Genomic DNA, 19,029 nt, shown 5'->3' on the forward strand with positions numbered 1-19,029 from the left:
CCTGGCCACTGTCATCCTTGGGGTTTCCCCCCCCCCATGCAGTGTTCCAAGCAGTAAGCTGACCCAAAGGTGACTGTCCACTGATGCCATGTCACTACTGGATCATGCAGTGACAGCCAGCTCATTCCCAGTATTATTGGGGGTCCTGACAGTGTGGCTACGTGAAAGGCAATGGTCTCTGTGTGCCTGGAAACCCTCATTCTCATTGGTGGGGTCTGGTGCGTCACCTCCCCTCCCAGAAGTTCCCTGCCGTCGATGGTGGTCACTTGCAGGGGAAAATCCAGAGGCAGCCGGTGGAGTTGGTGTTCTAGAGCGAAGCTCTTGCTGAAGAAATTGCAGGAACTGCCTGAATCCAGCAGCCCCTTCACATTGACTGGGTGCCCATTTGGGAGTTCTAGCACCACTTCTATGGCTATCGCTGCCCTGGGAGGGTCTGGTTGGGGCACTTCTATTGGTTGTTGGCTTGGCTGCCGCCCCCGCTGATTGGCAGCCAAGCTTGGCCGTTTCCCTGGTCCTGATCCGTTTCCCCCTTCCCCTCACAGCCCACAGCTCCCACCATCCCTTGCCAGGCCTTTCTTTGAGGGCAGACCCTGACAAAATGTCCTGGCCGTTGGCAGAGGAAACACTTCTTGTGGGTTTTCCAATCCTTTCCCTCCCTCTTGCGCCCTTCAGTGGTGTTTGAAACCTCGCGTGCGCCACCTATTTCCATTGGCTCAGCCGGCTGGGTATTTCAGGAATGCGGTAGTCATGGTAACGTTCCCCTCTCCCTTCGCTCTTCTCCTGCGCCCGCGCTTCCTGTCTCGCTCCAATCGCAAGCACAGCCTTGGTCAGCTGGTCCAGCGACTATGGGCGGGGTGCGCAGGAAAGCTCATCCTTGACCGTTGGGGACAACCCCTCCTCAAATAACATCTGAATGGGTTCCGCGTCCAGATCCCACCCAAGCCGGTGGATTAACATCGCAAAGCGCGACCAGTACTCTCTAACAGATTGGCTCCCCTGCTTGCACCCCATCAATTGCCGTCGAACCACATTTTGCTCCACTTCGCTTGAAAACATTGCATTCATTGCCTGAAAAAATTTCCTGACGTCTTTCAAGGCGGCATTTTGCGTTGCCATTAGGGGCCTGATCCATTCCCGTGCCCCATCCTCCAGATGCCCCACAATGTAGGCCACCCTCTCCCCATCACCTGCAAAGTCATCATGCTGCAGTTCCAAAGCGTACTCTATTTCCATTCGGAACGCGTTGTAGTCCTGGGGCTTCCCCCCAAACTTGTGCACCAGCCCCGGTACCTTCCTTGCGATGGGGGTGGGTCTGACCTTGGCATCCTGAGCCCTCCGTTCTTCCAGCCTCGCCATCAGCAGAGCCACATGCTGTTCTAAATCTTGGTTCCTCTCCACCAGATTCTGCACTCCAGCTGCTCGCTCCGTGGCGCCGGCTTCTCCGGTTTGACTCATTATGCTCCCCTGCCTGTCGCTGCGCACAAGCAACTTCAGGGACTGACGGATTGCTGTAATGGCTTTAGGGGTTGCTTGTGCGTAAGTTGCCGCCGCTCTGGGCTAGGTTGGCTGGTTAAACCATTTCTCGCTGGACAGCCATCCACTCCGTGGCTGTTCAGTCGCTGGCAGAATCCGTCAGTGGGCGTTTCTTAAACCTTTTCCAACATAAAAGTTGTTTGACGCCCAGTCTCCTCCTACTCTCCCTGTGCAGAAGTCTTCTGCGCAGGGAGGTCGTGGGTAGTGGAGGACCTGTGCTCTCCCCGCTGGTGTCCAGTGAAGAGTCCCGGAGCCTGCTCTCTGCTTCCCCCATTGGCCCCCCTCTATCCCTGGTGTTAATAAAAATGCAAGTTACTTATGCCCATTTTAAATAGGCCCACTTTGAGTATAATCCACATTGTATGCAATCCTAAAACACAGAAAACTGCTCCAGAAAATTTGCCAAGCTTCATGGTAAGTTACCCATTCTAGTGAATAGTTCAAGAATTCGCTGAAGCATTCATAATGAAATATTTTCAAATAAGAACATGCCAGTGTGTTAACAATTTCTTCATAATTGCCTATCCAGAAAAGAAAAGTTGTTAAATAAAACTAGTTGAGATATTTCCTAAGACATCATGGGCACCCCATTCTAGTCTATGTCTTTTCCATGGTATTAAACTGAAAGGATTGAAATGACTTCAGATGCACTTACTGACAATTAGAAAATGGGCCTAAAATATCTGAGATTAGACAAAGTTAACTTGTTCTTGCAGAAAAAGATTCTTAGCTTATATATTTCATTGTAGTAACTGTTGTTTCACATAGCTACTCATCAATAAACCTAACTTAGCTAGTAGTGAATCCTACTCTTTGATTAACAGTACTATGTGTTTTTGGACACATTGTTTAACAAGTCATTGTTTAACAAGCAGATGTCTGAAAGGTAGGAGTCTCTAAGGGAAGCTCTGAACATACCATTTTTTCCCTACATGGATGTAACTTCTATTTATGAATCCATGTGCAATATACCGTATGTATATCTGTGAAAAACATGCATTTGAATGTTTTTTAGCATGTTGGGAAACAACCACCAGTTGTACAGACGTGTTTTGAGACAATATGTATTATTATAGCGTATTCCGCCCCTCCCTTCTTCTCTCTTCTTTGCCTATGTTCAGCAAGTTTGAACCAATGGAAAACTTCAGGGTGATTTCATTGGTACACATAGAGGGGAAAAGATTTAGGCCTCATGAGAACAATGTAATGAAAGTCAACTGAGCTTGTCTGGTTTCTACTCGTGTCAGAGTATGTAAGAGACTCACAGGAAATGGGTAGGATAGTTGAGTCAAGATGGTGGGATCATTGTGTATTTCAAAGTACTAACTATTCTATTTGATGTGGTGTGTGTTTGTTTTTTTGCTCCTCCATTAAATAACGGTTCTCTGCTTCTCTGCAATGGAAGAATGTCCAGTTCCAGGGGTGATTACTGCAATTCAAAGGCTTTGTTTTAATGTGGCACTGAGAAGGAAATGGATCCGTCTGAAGAAGTGTGCTTTCAAGCTACTTGACATCTTTATAGAGAAGAGCATCACTAACATTATTTCTCTTGAGGAGGGAGCAAGTAGTCTATAAAAAAGGCTGGAGTGTTCAAGTAGAGACCCTTGATAAACTTTATAGTGTGTGGATGTTGCCCGAGGGGTTAGTGCTTAGAGCAGAAATGAATACGTCTCCCTTCCATATGTACACTCTCACACACCAAATTCTTCTCTGTGAATGCTGATGGTGAATATTTTCAGAATAACCAAATACGCCAAAAGATGTCTTAGGTTTGCAGTTGTCAGGGAATCAGGAGACGGCGGCTATCACGGACACCCTCAGCTCCAAGAAGAAGAAGTTCATCTGGACGGACCAGGCGGAGCAGTCCTTTCGGAGACTCAAGCGTCTCTTCGCGTCCGAAGAACAGCTGCTACATGTAAACCCCAGCAGACCAATGAGGGTTGAGACGGACGCCTCGGACAGAGCGGTGGGGGCCATCCTGTTGCAGCAAGATCCGCAAGGGGAATGGAGGCCGTGCGCATTCTACTCCAGGAAACTCAGCAAGGCGGAACAGAACTACACCATCTGGGACAGGGAGTTGCTGGCCATTCATGCAGCTTTCATTTTTTTTTTTTAATAAATTTTTATTGGAGTTTTACAAAAGAGAAAAATAAAAATTCACAGAATAAAAAAAAAACACGGATAAAAATAAACATTACAAAAAAGAAACCACAAAAGAAACACAAAAAACAGCTAGTTAAGAAAAAAAAAGAAATTTGATAAAAAAATAAATAAAACAGATCCATTTTTCTCCATATCCTCAATTTCATATGCTTATGTCCTTGACCTCCTCACACCTCCCCCTTTTGTGTTCCCATTTGCATACTTAATTCAGCAAATTCTTCCCCTTTTTCAAATATTTTAACTTTATACCATAACATATTATACTTCGATATTTTCAACCTTTTATCAATACCTTTTTTTACATGATCTTATTAACTTTTGTCACTAGTTACCACTTATTGCCAATCCAAGCATAATTTTAACATTCATTAATTTTACAGTATTTCTGAAGATAGTCTTTAAATTTCTTCCAGTCTTCTTCCACCAACTCTTCTCCCAGGTCTCGGATTCTGCCAGTCATTTCCGCCAGTTCCATATAGTCCATCAGCTTCATCTGCCACTCTTCCAGAGTGGGTAGCTCTTGTGTCTTCCAATACTTTGCGATGAGAATTCTTGCTGCTGTTGTTGCATACATAAAGAAAGTTCTGTCCTTCTTTGGCACCAATTGGCCGACCATGCCCAAGAGAAAGGCCTCTGGCTTCTTAAGGAATGTATATTTAAATATTTTTTTCATTTCGTTATAGATCATCTCCCAGAAAGCCTTAATCTTTGGGCACGTCCACCAAAGGTGAAAGAATGTTCCTTCATTTTCCTTACACTTCCAACATTTATTATCAGGCAAATGATAGATTTTTGCAAGCTTGACTGGTGTCATGTACCACCTGTATATCATTTTCATAATATTCTTTAAATAAGTTTAAGTTCTTAGCAGTCATATTAACCCCCAAATATTTAACTTTCTTTACTATTGTTAGGCCTGTCTCCTTCTGAAACCTTTCTTTCTCAATCGGTGTTAAATTTTTCTCAAGAACTTTAGTTTTTGACTTGTTCAACTTAAAACCAGCCACCTGCCCAAATTCTTGAATCACTTCCAAAACTCTTTTCAAACTAGATTCTGGCTCCTGTAATGTTAAAACTAGGTCATCTGCGAATGCTTTCAATTTATATTGCTTAGCTCCGACCTGAATGCCTTTAATCAGACGGTCCCTTCTAATCATGTTCAATAGTACCTCCAGGACTGAAATGAACAACAATGGGGAAATTGGGCAGCCTTGTCGTGTACCTTTCTCTATCTTAAATCCCTCTGTCACCACATTGTTAACAATTAATTTAGCCTTTTGTTCTGAATAAATTGCACTTATACCATTTTCAAACCCTTGGCCCACCCCCATCCCCTGAAGATTTTTCTTCATAAAACTCCAAGAAATGTTGTCAAAGGCTTTCTCCGCATCTATAAAAATTAAAACTGCTTTAGTATTTATATTCACTTGCAACTTCTACAAAATGTTAACTATATTCCTCGTATTGTCCGACAAGTGTCTACCCGGGAGAAAGCCAGCTTGGTCCTTATGGATCTCTTCCAATAGTACTTTTTTTAACCTATTAGCCAAAATGTCAGCAAATATTTTGTAATCCACATTAAGGAGGGATATGGGGCGGTAGTTCTTAAGTTGCGTCTTTTCAGACTCAGTTTTCGGTATAAGTGTGATGTAGGCTTCCTGCCACGACTCCGGCGCCTTTTTCCCCTCTAGTATCTCATTGCAGACCTCCTTTAGTGGCCGAATTAACCAATCTTTCAAAACTCTATAGTATTTGGAGGTTAAGCCATCTGGTCCTGGAGATTTACCCAACTGCATATTCTGAATGGCACCCTCCACTTCCTGTTCTGTAACTTTGTCACTCAACATTGTCTTTTTTTCTTGAGAGATTTTTTGTAATCCATTTTTCCTCAGAAATTGGTCTAACTCAGCCTCTTTCTGTGGCCCTTGTGTATAAAGTTGTTTAAAATATCTCTGGAAACAGTTTCTAATTTCCAATGGATTCTGTATGATCTTTCCATTTACCTCCAAATTTGTGATAGTATTTAATTTCTGTCTTTTCTTCATCTGCCATGCTAGCAGTTTCCCACATTTGTTAGCCGATTCAAATGACTTTTGTCTCATCTGCTTAATTTTCCATTCCACTTCCTGGTTTATCATTTTCATATATTGTACTTGATATAACTTAATTTCTCTCAGAATCTCTTGGGATTTTGGTTTCGCTCTTAATCTCTTCTCTCCTTCTTTTATTTTTTCCAAAATTTTATCTTTTTTCTTATTTTGGGTTCTCTTCTTTATTGCATTCTGTTGGATCAAAAACCCTCTCATAACCGCTTTACCTGCGTCCCAGATTGTCCTTTTTTCAACCGTAGTGTTCAAATTTATCTCAAAATAATCTCTCAAAGTTTTTTGGGCCTTCTTAGTCACCTCCTGGTCTCTGAACAGGGTGTCATTCATCCTCCATCTAAAGGAACCGATTGGCATTAGTTTCATCTCCATCTTCACTGCATTGTGGTCGGAGCAAGTTTTTGGGCAAATTTCCACTTTTCGTATCTTAGGTGCCAGTCCTCTAGTTATCCATATTTGATCAATTCTTGTCCAGGTCATGTTGGCTTCAGAGAAGAATGTTCCCTCTCTTCCAAGGGGGTTCTTAGTTCTCCAGATATCAGTAAGGTCCATATTGTCAGCTAGTTCAAAAAAGGTTTTTGGTAGTCTGCCGTCTTTAGTTACCACCTGTCTCTGCGACTTATCCATGTTTGTAGATACCACCCCATTCATATCTCCCATCATAATGATGTTATAATCCAAATAGTCCAACAATGTCTCATGCAATTTCTTTAAAAATTCAGACTTCCCCTCATTTGGTGCATATACTCCTACGATCAAATATTTTTCACCTTGTAGTTGGATCTCAATTGCAACAAACCTTCCTTGTTCATCTTTAAAAACAAATTTCGGTGATAGGCTCTCTTTAGCATAAATAACAACTCCTCTCTTTTTAACTTTATCCGATGAGATAAATTCTTGGCCCAGTCTTTTATTAATAAGAACTTTTCTATGGAGCCTTACCACATGGGTTTCCTGTAAACAAATTAAGTCCAATTGTTCCTTTTTCAATATATGAAAGACTTTCCTCTTCTTCTCCGGGGAATTAAAACCGTGAATATTCCAACTTAATAATTGCAGAGACATGGTGTAATTATTTTAGTTTCCTCCGGCTGCTCCCAGAAGCTCGTCAAGTTCTTGCGGTGGTATCTTTTTTTTCGATTTGTCAAGTCCCGAAGGTGGTGATGCTGTGTCTACTCCTGGTCTCAAGGCTTTTAGCACATCTGTCGCTTCTTTTTGTAAGTCTTCTTCAAAGTCTCTCAGAAATTTTTCCTTGTCTTCCACTGATCTGATTCTGAACTTTTTCCCTTTAAACGTAAAAGACAATCCCTGAGGGAACTCCCATCTGAAAACAATGGAATTCCTTCTCAGCAAGGCCACCAAGTCTCCGTAATTAGTTCTCAAATCCAAAAGATGTTTCGGTATATCTTTGAAAATCTCCACTCTGGACTCATTAATCTCTAAGGTCTTCTGGAAGTGAGCACCCAATATTTTATCTCGCTCCTCTTTCGTACGGAGGGTCACCAAACAGTCTCTCACCCTGTTTTTCCTCCCTCCTCTTCCAAGTCTGAAGGCGCTCACTATCTTAAAATCTTTTTCCAGCTCCAGATTCCAAAATTTCTCAAATTCCTGTGAAAGATAGTCGCTCAAGTTATCTTTCTCAAGTTCTGGCACCGCCCTGATCCTCAGGTTTGTCTGCTTCTCTCTCAATTCAACCATGGACAATAAGGCCTGATGGTCCCCAATCTGTTTGCGCATAGGTTTGATTTCTTCCTCCACAGCCACAGCCTTTTCTTTTGCTTCCTCAGCTATTTTCCTGGTGGACGCAGATTCCTCCAACAATTTTTCTATAGCTTTTGTATTTGAGTTGATACTAGCTGTGTTCCCTTTAATTTCAGTTGACTGGTCTGAAACCTGTTTGCTTAGGCCTTCCAATTTCTCATAAATTTTATTCAGTACAGATGTAAATTCCCCTTCTGAGGCCATTCCTTTTATCTCAATTTGCCCTGAGTCTTCCTCCTGAGTCACAGGGAGGCCAGGCACAGATGCTCTGCGTTGCTGGGAGACTAAAGTGGACTGTTGCACTCTGACCTTAGATCTTGTTGCTCTTTGTTCAGTCATTCCCCTTTATCTTCTGTCAAGGTCAGTTCCCACAGTCAAGCCTTGCAATGGAAAGTCCCCAAAGTTAACAGTGGAAAATTCCCCCAGTCAGATACAGACTTCAGTAGTCCTCTAGGGGGACACAGTAACCACCATTGGATTCTCAGTAACCAAATAACAAAGTCTTTTTGTAACTCTCCGTGTCCCCTCTTTAGTTGAAACAAACAATTCAGTCCAAAGGAGACTTTCTGAATGTATCTCCTTGCAGAGTTAGATCTTAAATATTTACAGTATCCATAATCAGTGCGAGCCCAAATGTAGCAATCCTCATAAACCTGGCAGTCCGTTCCCAGGGATTCCGCAAAAGGTCTATTAGATTCCCAGAAGATCCCCAGAAGAAATAAAGTCACTTTCTTAAGCTTCCCCCCTCTCCTCTAAGGGGGGGGGTTCTTTCTTTTAATGCTTGGGATTAAAACTTTACAGTCCACTTTAAAGTAATAGCGTTGGAATGTCTTTGCTTTGATCTGTTACAAAACGGAAAGGCGGACTTCCTGTTTACACCTTTCCGCTTCGGAGCCCAATTTCGCTTGTTTTTTCCTCTTCAAATCCAAATTTCTTAAAATCCCCTACTCACGGATGTTCTTTTTGCAGCCGAATTTCACAGGAAAAAGGTCAGCGCTCTCCGGCAACAGCTACGCGGCTTCGCTCCACAGACGCAGCAATCGACTCGTAGCACCGCGCCGCTCCCGCTGCGCACCGGAACCCCTTACGGGGCTCCCTCACTGAATCGGGGGGCGCAAAGGGTGCCTGCAGAGTCCCACGCTTGCAGGCTCTTTCTGCCTGCGATTTCTGATCGGGTCTCCGCTTCGCCGTAGCGGACAGACCCACTTTCTATGGAGCTTCCCCTCCTACTCAGAAGGAGACCGCCATTGCCGTTGGCGCCGCCTCCGGAAGTCCCCATTCATGCAGCTTTCAAGGCGTGGCGGCACTTCCTCGTTGGAGCCAGGCACACAGTGCAAGTCCGCACGGACCATAAGAACCTGGAGTACTGGCGCACGGCGCGGTTCCTGAACCAGAGACACATTCGCTGGGCGGAGTTCTTTGCGGATTTCGATTTCCGGATAGAATACATCCCGGGAGACAACAACGTCATGGCGGATGCACTATCCAGGAAGCCGCAGTATCTCGAGGAAGCGGCGCCGGTGGCGGCCAAGCACATTTTCGCACCGAAAGCGTGGGCGTGCGCTTCAGCTGCCGTGGACCTGGACGCGGTGCGTCGAGCGCTGCAGACGGATTTGTTCGCGCAATCCAAGATGGAGGAGGTGCGAAAAGGCACAGCGAAGGACGACGAGTTCCAAATACGAGACGGACTGCTCATCCGCAAAGGGGCTCTCTACGTACCCGGAGACAACCTCCGCGCGAAAGTCTTGCAGCAGTTACATGACGCGCCCAGCGCTGGGCACTTCGGCAAGGACAAGACGGTGGAATTAGTAACCAGAGACTTTTGGTGGCCCAAGGTGAGGGGAGAAGTCGCGGATTACGTCTCCAGGTGTGACACCTGCCAAAGGGCCAAGCCGGTACACAGGAAGCCGGCGGGTCTACTAGAACCCCTACAGACGCCGCTCGAACCATGGGAGAGAGTGGCCCTGGACTTTGTCACAGATCTGCCCAGTTCGCGAGGCAAAACAGCGGTACTCGTGGTCGTAGACATGTTCACCAAGATGGCGCACTTTATTCCGTGCGCGAAGGTGGCCACAGCGGAACAGACCGCCAAGCTGTTCATAGACCACGTGTTCAAAGCTCACGGCTTGCCGCAGTCCATCCTGTCCGACCGGGGTCGCCAATTCGTCTCGAGCTTCTGGCAGAAGCTGCTGGGCATCCTGAACGTCAAGATCAACTTAGCGTCCGCACGACACCCGCAGACCAACGGGCAAGCGGAGAGGGTCAACGCCATCATGCAGCAGTACCTGCGATGCTACGCCAATCAACAACCCTCGACCTGGGTGGACTACCTACCGCTGGCTGAGTTTGCCTACAACACCACGAAGCACGGGTCTACAGGAGTGACACCGTTCTTCGCCAATAATGGGCGGCATCCCAGAACTTTCCCGGGGTTAGAGACGAAGGGGGAGGGGGAGCCAAGGGGAGCAAAGCACTTAGCAGCAGAGTTACAGGAGGTACACGAGCAACTCCGAAGGCAATTGGAACTGGCGAAACACGCCTACAAAATGCAGGCAGACAAGCACAGGAGGGTCGGGGAGGACATCCAGGTGGGGGACTGGGTCTGGTTAGCTGCCCAGGCAGTGCCGGCCAGAACGCTAGCCAAGAGGAAGCTCAAACACAAGCAGCTGGGGCCTTACCAGGTCGTGGTGCAAATCAATCCAGTGGCCTTCCGGTTGACGCTCCCGGAGGGCTCCAGAATGCACCCAGTCTTTCATAGGTCAGTGCTCACACCCTACAGGGCACCCCACAGGTTTCAGGCGCCAGGGAACGCGCCAGATCCGCTTAACGAATCTCCAAAGAGGGAGGGGTCACGGAGGGCGACGCCACTCAACGAGGTCATGGAGATTTTGGACTCGAGGTGGGGGGAAGAGGGGGTGGAATACATCCTCGCCAGGGAAGGTACCCCAGCCAGCGCCAACAGGTGGGTACCGTGCTATGCCGTGGAGGAGCACTATCTTAAAGACGAGTTCCATGCACTCTTCCCACACAGACCTATGCCGGCAGAGTATTTCGACGACTGGCTCTTCACACCCACACTGTCAGCCAGTACGTTCCAGGGTTTTTCATCAGCTGAAGAGACGACGCCGGAAACTAGCTCCCCGGAGGGGGTCACTCTCGGGGTTTGCCACAGACCGCTCCTATTGGTGGGACACTCAACCGGAGGTGGGGTGGCGCAGGGAGCTGCTGCGGGGACCTTTGCAAGCAGTCTCACCAGAGGTACCCGGGGGAGGGGAGGACATGGACGTGTTGGGGGAGGATCCTGGATTCGAGCACATCAGCAGAGAGATGGAAGCAGAGGAAATCGACATCGATGAGCCCGTTGCGGTTGGGCCGGATCCAGCGGACCGGCTACACACCAGGGGGGAAGAATGGTATCCCGCACTCACACCCACAGCACTGGAGCACCCGGAACCCACACCCGAGGAGGGGGAGGGGGGAAGGGGGGCTTCGAGGGGGGGATGGATGTCAGGGAATCAGGAGCAGGAGCAATGGGGAGAGAGGAATTGGAGAGCGAAGGGGAAGAATCCGAGGGCAGCGTAGGGGAGTATGACAGTGGCCCGAGAGATTCCATGAGCTTCTCCAGCGAATCAGAAGATTCCCAGAAGGGGGCGCCGATGGTCAGGGCAAGGGGGGTCCCAGGGGGGACGCACCAGAAACAAGGAGCCAGAGGGGAACCCCAAAACAGCAGTGGAGGATCGGGACCAGTTTCCCCACCAGAGCGTAGTGGGGGGGAAGAGTCACATGCGTCAGGGCCAGCGTCTCCTCCAGAGAGGGAGTCAGGGCTGACCACGCCTCCATCGGAGAGTGGAGGAACGGAAGGGAGGTCAGTTGCAGCTAGCCCCCCCGAAGGGGGAAGCAGTGACAGCAGCAGTGAAACGGTCAGGAGGAAAGCTGCTGGCTGGGCGCGCGCGCCAAGTTCAAATGTGCAGGCGCGCGGGACAGCGGGAGACCCGGATGGGGAACCAGCTCCTAAAGCCCGCCGGAGGGAGGGAGACGGCTCAGGGGAATCAGCCTCAGAGGAGGCTAGAAAGGGCGAGACCCCGGCGGGCAGGCGGACCCAGAGGAGGAAAGAGCAGCAGAAAAGGTGGAGCAAGGCTAGAATCTTAAATTGGTGTCAAGGGGGAGGAGACTCAGACGGAGCATCAGCGGTCTAACGGTTGAGACGTAGAGCTGCGCGCTGCGGCTTTGGAAGTGAAACTGAACTTCAATAAAGACTTTTGTACTTAACAACGAAGCAGCCTTGGTCCTTTGTGAGCTGGGACCTAGGGTAGCTCTGACAGCAGTGTTATGGGTTTTCAGGGGGCAAGGATCCCCTAAATTTCCTGGGTGCCAGGTTCTCCTCATCATTTCTGAAATTAGTAAATGTGGGCTTTGATTGATGGAATTAGCAAGGCCTAAAAAATAAGCCAAGCAGGCTTCCTCAGGAAGTGGCGGAGAGAGGTGCTATCAAAGGACAACATCAGGTGATGAGAGAGTCATTACCTTGACAAAATATAAGAAAAGGTGTGGAGTCCCTCCCTCAGCTGTGTGTTAGTTAGCAAAAGACAATAGCAGAGTCCGGAGGGTTAGGTTGCCAGGGTTACAGGGGGCGTGATGTCACAGCAATAAATAAAATGTTCCCTCTAATGGGGTTGCATTTGGGGGAAGAAGAAAACTGGGGCCAGAGGTCATGTGGCCTACGGAAGGAAAATCTGTGTGAATGAGACACAGAGATGACGTTTTGGCTGCCTTGGAATCCAATGCTATGCTGCTGTGAGAAGCAAGTCTCTCTTGACATGTGATGCTTAGAACTCTCTCCATCCACACTCAGGTGTAAATAAACCATATTTTACAAAGATACTACAGCCTCTGCTGTGCCTCCTTCCTTCTGAAGGAAAATGCCAAGACCCCTGGAATCCTGCACTGCTTGGCAGAGATTGGGGTGGCCAGTAACAATAATTTTCTGTTCATGGTTTTACAGAAGTGCAGGTCATTACAGTAACTATTTTGTATGATGGCTAATTTGTAAAGCTATTTTGTATGAGAGTTAAGTAATAGGAAAGCTAGTGAGGATAAAAGTGTGTACAGTGGCGTAGCGTGGGTTGTCAGCACCCGGGGCAAGGCAAGTAATTTGCGCCCCCTAACCCGTGGATTTGCGCCCCCTAACCCGTGGATTTACGCCCCCTAACCCGTGGATTTGCCCTAACCCCAGATGTTGCGCCCGGCCCCCCCTGCACCCCCCACGCTACGCCACTGAGTGTGTATTCCATTATGGGTATGTAATTATGATAAATAGTGCTTATATTCTGCCTTTCTTCCATTATGGAACTCAAGGCAGCACCCACAGGACTCCCAGTCCCTTGTCCATCCAGAAACTGCCTAGAAGCAAGACTTATTTGTCGCCTACCTTCAGATCATGTCCTGAGATCACTTATATGTTGCCCATCACTGTAGAATCATAAAACTGTAGAGTAGGGAGGGACGCTGAGGGTAATCTAGTCCAACCCCCTGCAATGCTCAGACAAACATGCAGATAGGTGCTGACTGGCACACAGCCCAAGAAAGAGGTCAGGACAGTGGAAAGCAATGGATTGCCTGGGCAAAGCTATGCTGGAGGATCATACAACCTTTTCACTCTTTATTTGGAGTGGCTTGTCACACAAGGCAATGAAACACAACAGGTATGGAACGAACCCATCTCATCCTTTTGCTTGTGACAGTCCTTTCTTCTGTTCTGACCCATCAGGCGAAAGATTGCAAGATAACCTTTGGATGAAATGAAGTTCATTGAAATGTGATTCCTGGTTCTACTGTCTCATTATTTCCCCTGGCTATCATTAGCATATATCATAATAAATAATAATAATAATAATAATAATAATAATAATAATAATAATAATAATAATATAATTTATTATTCATACCCTGCCCATCTGGCTGAGTTTCCCCAGCCACTCTGGGCGGCTCCCAATCAAGTGTTAAAAACAGTACAGCATTAAATATTAAAAACTTCCCTAAACAGGGCTGCCTTCAGATGTCTTTTACAGATAGGATAGCTGCTTATTTCCCTCACTTCTGAAGGGAGGGTGTTCCACAGGGTGGGTGCCACTACCGAGAAGGCCCTCTGTCTAGTTCCCTGTAACCTCACTTCTCGCAATGAGGGAACCACCAGAAGGCCCTCGGCGCTGGGGTGGAGAAGCTCCTTCAGGTATACAGGACCGAGGCCGTTTAGGGCTTTAAAGGTCAACATCAACACTTTGAATTGTGCTCAGAAACATACTGGGAGCCAATTCAGATCTCTCAGGACCGGTGTTATGTGGTCCCGGTGGCCACTCCCAGTCACCAGTCTAGCTGCCGCATTCTGGATTAATTGCAGTTTCCGGGTCACCTTCAAAGGTAGCCCCACATAGAGCGCATTGCAATATTCCAAGAGGGAGATAACCAGAGCATGCACCACTCTGGCGAGACAGTCTGCGGGCAGGTAGGGTCTTAGCCTGCATGCCAGGTGGAGCTGGTAGACAGCCGCCCTGGACACAGAATTGACCTGCGCCTCCATGGACAGCTGTGAGTCCAAAATGACTCCCAGGCTGCGCACCTGGTCCTTCAGGGGCACTGTTACCCTATTCAGGACCAGGGAGTCCTCCACACCAGCCCGCCCCCTGTCCCCCAAAAACAGTACTTCTGTCTTGTCAGGATTCAACTTCAATCCGTTAGCCGCCATCCATCCTCCAACCGCCTCCAGGCACTCACACAGGACCTTCACTGCCTTCACTGGTTCTGATTTGAAAGAGAGGTAGAGCTGGGTATCATCTGCATATTGATGGACACCCAGTCCAAACCCCCTGATGATCTCTCCCAGCGGCTTCATATAGATGTTAAAAAGCATGGGGGAGAGGACGGAACCCTGAGGCACCCCACAAGTGAGGGCCCAGGGGTCTGAACACTCATCCCCCACCACCACTTTCTGAACACGGCCCAGGAGGAAGGAGTGAAACCACTGTATAACAGTGCCCCCAGCTCCCAGCCCCTCTAGACGGTCCAGAAGGATGTTAGGGTCAATGGTGTCAAAGGCCGCTGAGAGATCCAGCAGACCTAGGAAACAACTCTCACCTTTGTCCCTAGCTCGCCGGAGATCATCAACCAGCACGACCAAGGCAGTTTCAGTCGCATGATGAGGCCTGAATCCCGATTAGAAGGGATCCAAATGGTCCGCATCCTCCAGGCGTGCCTGGAGTTGTTCAGCAACCACGCACTCAATCACCTTGCCCAAGAATGGAAGATTTGAGAATGGGCGATAGTTGGCCATACTGGCCGGGTCTAAAGATGGTTTTTTAAGAAGCGGTTTAATGATCGCCTCTTTCAGTGGATCTGGGAATGTTCCCTCACAGAGGGAAGCATTCACCACCCCGCAGAGCCCATCGCCCAGCCCTTTCCGGCTTGCTTTTATTAGCCAGGATGGGCAAGGATCAAGGAGACAGGTGGTTGGTTTCACGCGTCCAAGCAGCCTGTCCACATCCTCGGGGGTAACGGATTCAAATTGATTCCATGCAAGTTGACCAGACAGAGCTCGAGCACTCTCCCGCCCCAGCCCTGCTCCCACGGTGGTATCTAGCTGCTTCCGAATATGAGTGATTTTATCTGCAAAAAACTTTGCAAAATCATTGCAGGAGATCTTGGGGTCTTTACAAGGCCCCGGTGGTAAAGGTGGTTCCGTTAAATTGCGAACCACCTGAAAGAGTCTCCTGCTACTATTTTCTGCAGATGCAATAGAGGCGGTCTTCTTCGCCGTCGCTATCGCCACTTAGTAGGATCGACGTTGAGCTCTAACCTGTGTCCGGTCAGATTCGGAGTGAGTTTTCTGCCACCGACGCTCTAGCCATCTCAACGATTGTTTCATTGCCCTCAGCTCCGAAGAAAACCACGGGGCTGTCCGGGCTCCATGCAATCGGAGAGGGCGCTTCGGAGCCAGACAGTCGATAGCCCTGGTTAACTCCACATTCCAGCGGGCCTCCAGGGAATCAGCTGAGAGGCCATCAACTTGGATAAAACATCCCCTACCACTCTCTGGAAACCAGTTGGATCCATTAAGTAGTGGGAGAGGACCATCCGAATCGGTCCCACCTCCCTGCAGAGGGAAAGGGTCGCGGAGAAGTCCAGTTGCACCAGGAAGTGATCTGACCATGGCACTTCTTTTGTTTCACTTTTTCTTAGTGTCAGATCACCCACGTCACTAGAGGTGAACACCAGGTCTAAGGCATGTCCGTGGCTATGAGTTGGGCCAAAGTTATTCAGGGACAGCCCCATGGAGGCCATGCTTTCCACAAAGTCCTGAGCGGCCCCTTGTAAGGTCGTGTCAGCATGGATGTTAAAATCCCCTAGGACAACCAGACTAGGTGTCTCCAGGAGAACATCCGCCACGACCTGAAGCAGCTCGGACAGGGAATCCTTGGTGCAGCGGGGAGGTCGGTACACCAAAAGGAATCCTGTACTGCCCCTATTGCCCAACTTCCAGAACATGCACTCAGAAAACTCGATCTTCCCAGTAGGACGCCTGGTGCAAGCTAGTGACTTCCTAAAAATCACTGCAACCCCCCCTCCCCGCCCACATAACCTGGGTTGCTGTGTGTAAGAGAAACCTGGTGGGCAAGCAGCGGCAAGGACAGGCCCATCTGCTTCCTCCAACCAGGTCTCTGTCACACATGCCAGGTCAAATCCTCCATCCACAATCAGGTCATGGATGGCAGTGGTTTTATTCATCATTGACCTGGCATTACACAGCAACACCTTCAGGTCATGTGGGTTTCCCCTGTTGATTCCAGTATCCGTCCGGTCAAGGCCAGACCCGGAGGCAGGGATAGTCTTCAAACAACGACTAAACCTGCCTCCTCGGTAATGACCTTGTCTGGCCTTAGCGTAACTCTTTCTCCTGCCCACGATCGCCAAGATCGGATGTCCCAGTGCTTCCCCCCCGTGGAACTTGTCCCAGCCATCGTGTTGGCTGGGGCCCCACTCCCAGGCAGCCCTGATTCCGCCCCCTTAAAAACAAAACACAAACTATACAGAACCAATAAAACAACAACAACAACAAAAGGAACAAAACAATTATACTAAAATTAATCCCCAACCAAATATCCATCCCACTCACCCACCCCCAACAAAGGAAAAAAGGAAATAAAGAAATAAAAATTTAAATTGCCACCGACTGCTTGAGGACATTTTAAAGCACATTAACCACCTGGAACAGGGAAGCAATGGCAGAACACTTCCCATACTTCCCCAAAAGTTTGTTCCAAATAAGGGCCTGGGCCATGCCCCCTGGGCCAGTTGGAAAAGGCCCTGGAAGGGAGCAGGCCCTGCAGTCCTCACCCAGCCGATGGTCCAAGGCCTCACCGCAGCAGGAGTCCCTTTATAGCTGGGAAAGAGGGCCTGGGCCACGCCCCCTGGGCCAGTTGGAAAAGGCCCTGGAAGGGAGCAGGCCCTGCAGTCCTCCCCACAGCCGATGGCCCCTTAATATGGAAAACTCCACTAAAGTTAAAAAAGAGCTTTCTGAGCATCTAAATGTGTTGATAATGAACTGCTTATGTTCTTTGCTCTCTCACGTAGTGTTTAACTTTAGATCACATGAGAGGGTTATTCAGAGTTAATCGCCATTTTGAAGGGAGTTGGCTTTGAGTTTTCTCTCTGGAAACCCCAGAAAACAAAGGATGTGCTAATGAGGTTTCTCCTGGAGAGAAAACAGGGCTGTTTGGAGTTATTTAAAATTTGAAATGAGATGAACCTGTGCTGGACATGCACATGATATTATACAGCTATGTGGCTGTACCATTATTTGTTTTGGTATCTGTTATGAAGAAAGTTCTGTTAGTAAAGATTTTGAATGATATTTATGGGTTTGGATAATTTTTTATTCCAAGAGGATTCAGTTTTTATTCATCCTATTGCTTCAAGCTGCACAATATTAATATCTGCACTAATAATACACAGTTGTGGCAGCAGAGGCTACTAGTTCCCATCAAGGACATTTAGAAGGCAGAGACAGAAGAAAATTGGCTCCAAATCTAAATCCACAAGAAAGCATAGAACTCGCAATAATGTGTCAACTGTGACCAGCAAACATAGGTAAGAAGTTGTGAAATAATTTGGACACACAAGCTGCTAATCACAAATGAGCCTAACTTTTCATTAAAGTGAAGACATACAGACTAGGGCTGCATTCTTAGACATACACACAAATGGGAATAAGCCTCATTGATGAGGTTTACATCTGTGCAGGACTGTGGTATAAAAATTTTAAAAATGAAATGAAATGAAAGAACAACCTCTACCCAGGACAGGCATTGGCAAACTACTACTATTTACAAAACGCATGCCTGGAAGGTGGGATTAAGAGGGGGAAATGGATGGAATATGCATGTGCATTCAACTGCCTAAGGCATCCGCATCACCCAGGAGATTGCAGCCACAGAGATAAGAAAAGAAGAGTAGTTCCATTGTCTGGAGAGGTCTCCTGGTTCGCATGGAGCAGCTCTTTTCAACAAAGCCCAGCAACAGAAGCACAGAGCTGTATTGAGGCAGCACCAGGTGATGGAATTTTATGCCCCTAACAATTTTGCACCTGGGGCAATGCCACTGAGGTAGTGACGTTATATTTCCCCCCACCATTTGTGCAACCCATTTATCACATCCTAGACTTTACATTTAATGTGTGTAATTCCCACTGAGTTTACTCTGACATATTCCCAAATATGCATGCACAGGATTGCAGCCTTAGGGATGGATGCGATGGTTTTCCTAGCACATGAGGTATGCCAGCAACTGAGGGTGATGAGTTTGGCATTTTCTGGGGTCCCAAGACCAACAAAAACCCAACCACCCAACAGCACTATCATTTGCATTCTGCATGGTGGACCCAGGAAGGTCAAAGGTTTGTGGGAGAATTCTTGGTTTGCACATCCTACCTTGCCATGTTAAGGAGGTCAATTCAGAGTAATTTACACAGAGGCATCCTAAAACCTGAAGCCAGCACTGCTCAACTATTCAGCACCTGATTTATGTAATATTTCATTTGCACAAGGCCATTCTGTTAACGACTCTTCTTATTCTCTTTGAGCCTTGAATCAATTAATGTAATCAATGTGCCCATCTCTAAGGAAGCAGTGATAAATGGGTTGGAACATGGATTTGTCAAAAAGCATGCAACAAATGCTATCCTGGGGTTGATCATAAAACCATTTCTCTTTTGTTGAAAACAATGATGGAGCTAGGCCCATTTATTATCAATATGAGTAAAAGAAGGTTGTCACTTTCACTGGCTCGGTTTGAGTGCCTGGTACAGCAGAGCATAGGGCACGGGTGGCGCTGTGGGCTAAACCACTGAGCCTCTTGGGCATGCCGATCAGAAGGTCGGCAGTTCGAATCCTTGCGACGGAGTGAGCTCCTGTGGCTC

The sequence above is a fragment of the Podarcis filfolensis genome (genome assembly GCF_964270895.1).
Source record: "Podarcis filfolensis genome assembly, chromosome: W".
In the NCBI taxonomy this organism is placed as follows: domain Eukaryota; kingdom Metazoa; phylum Chordata; class Lepidosauria; order Squamata; family Lacertidae; genus Podarcis; species Podarcis filfolensis.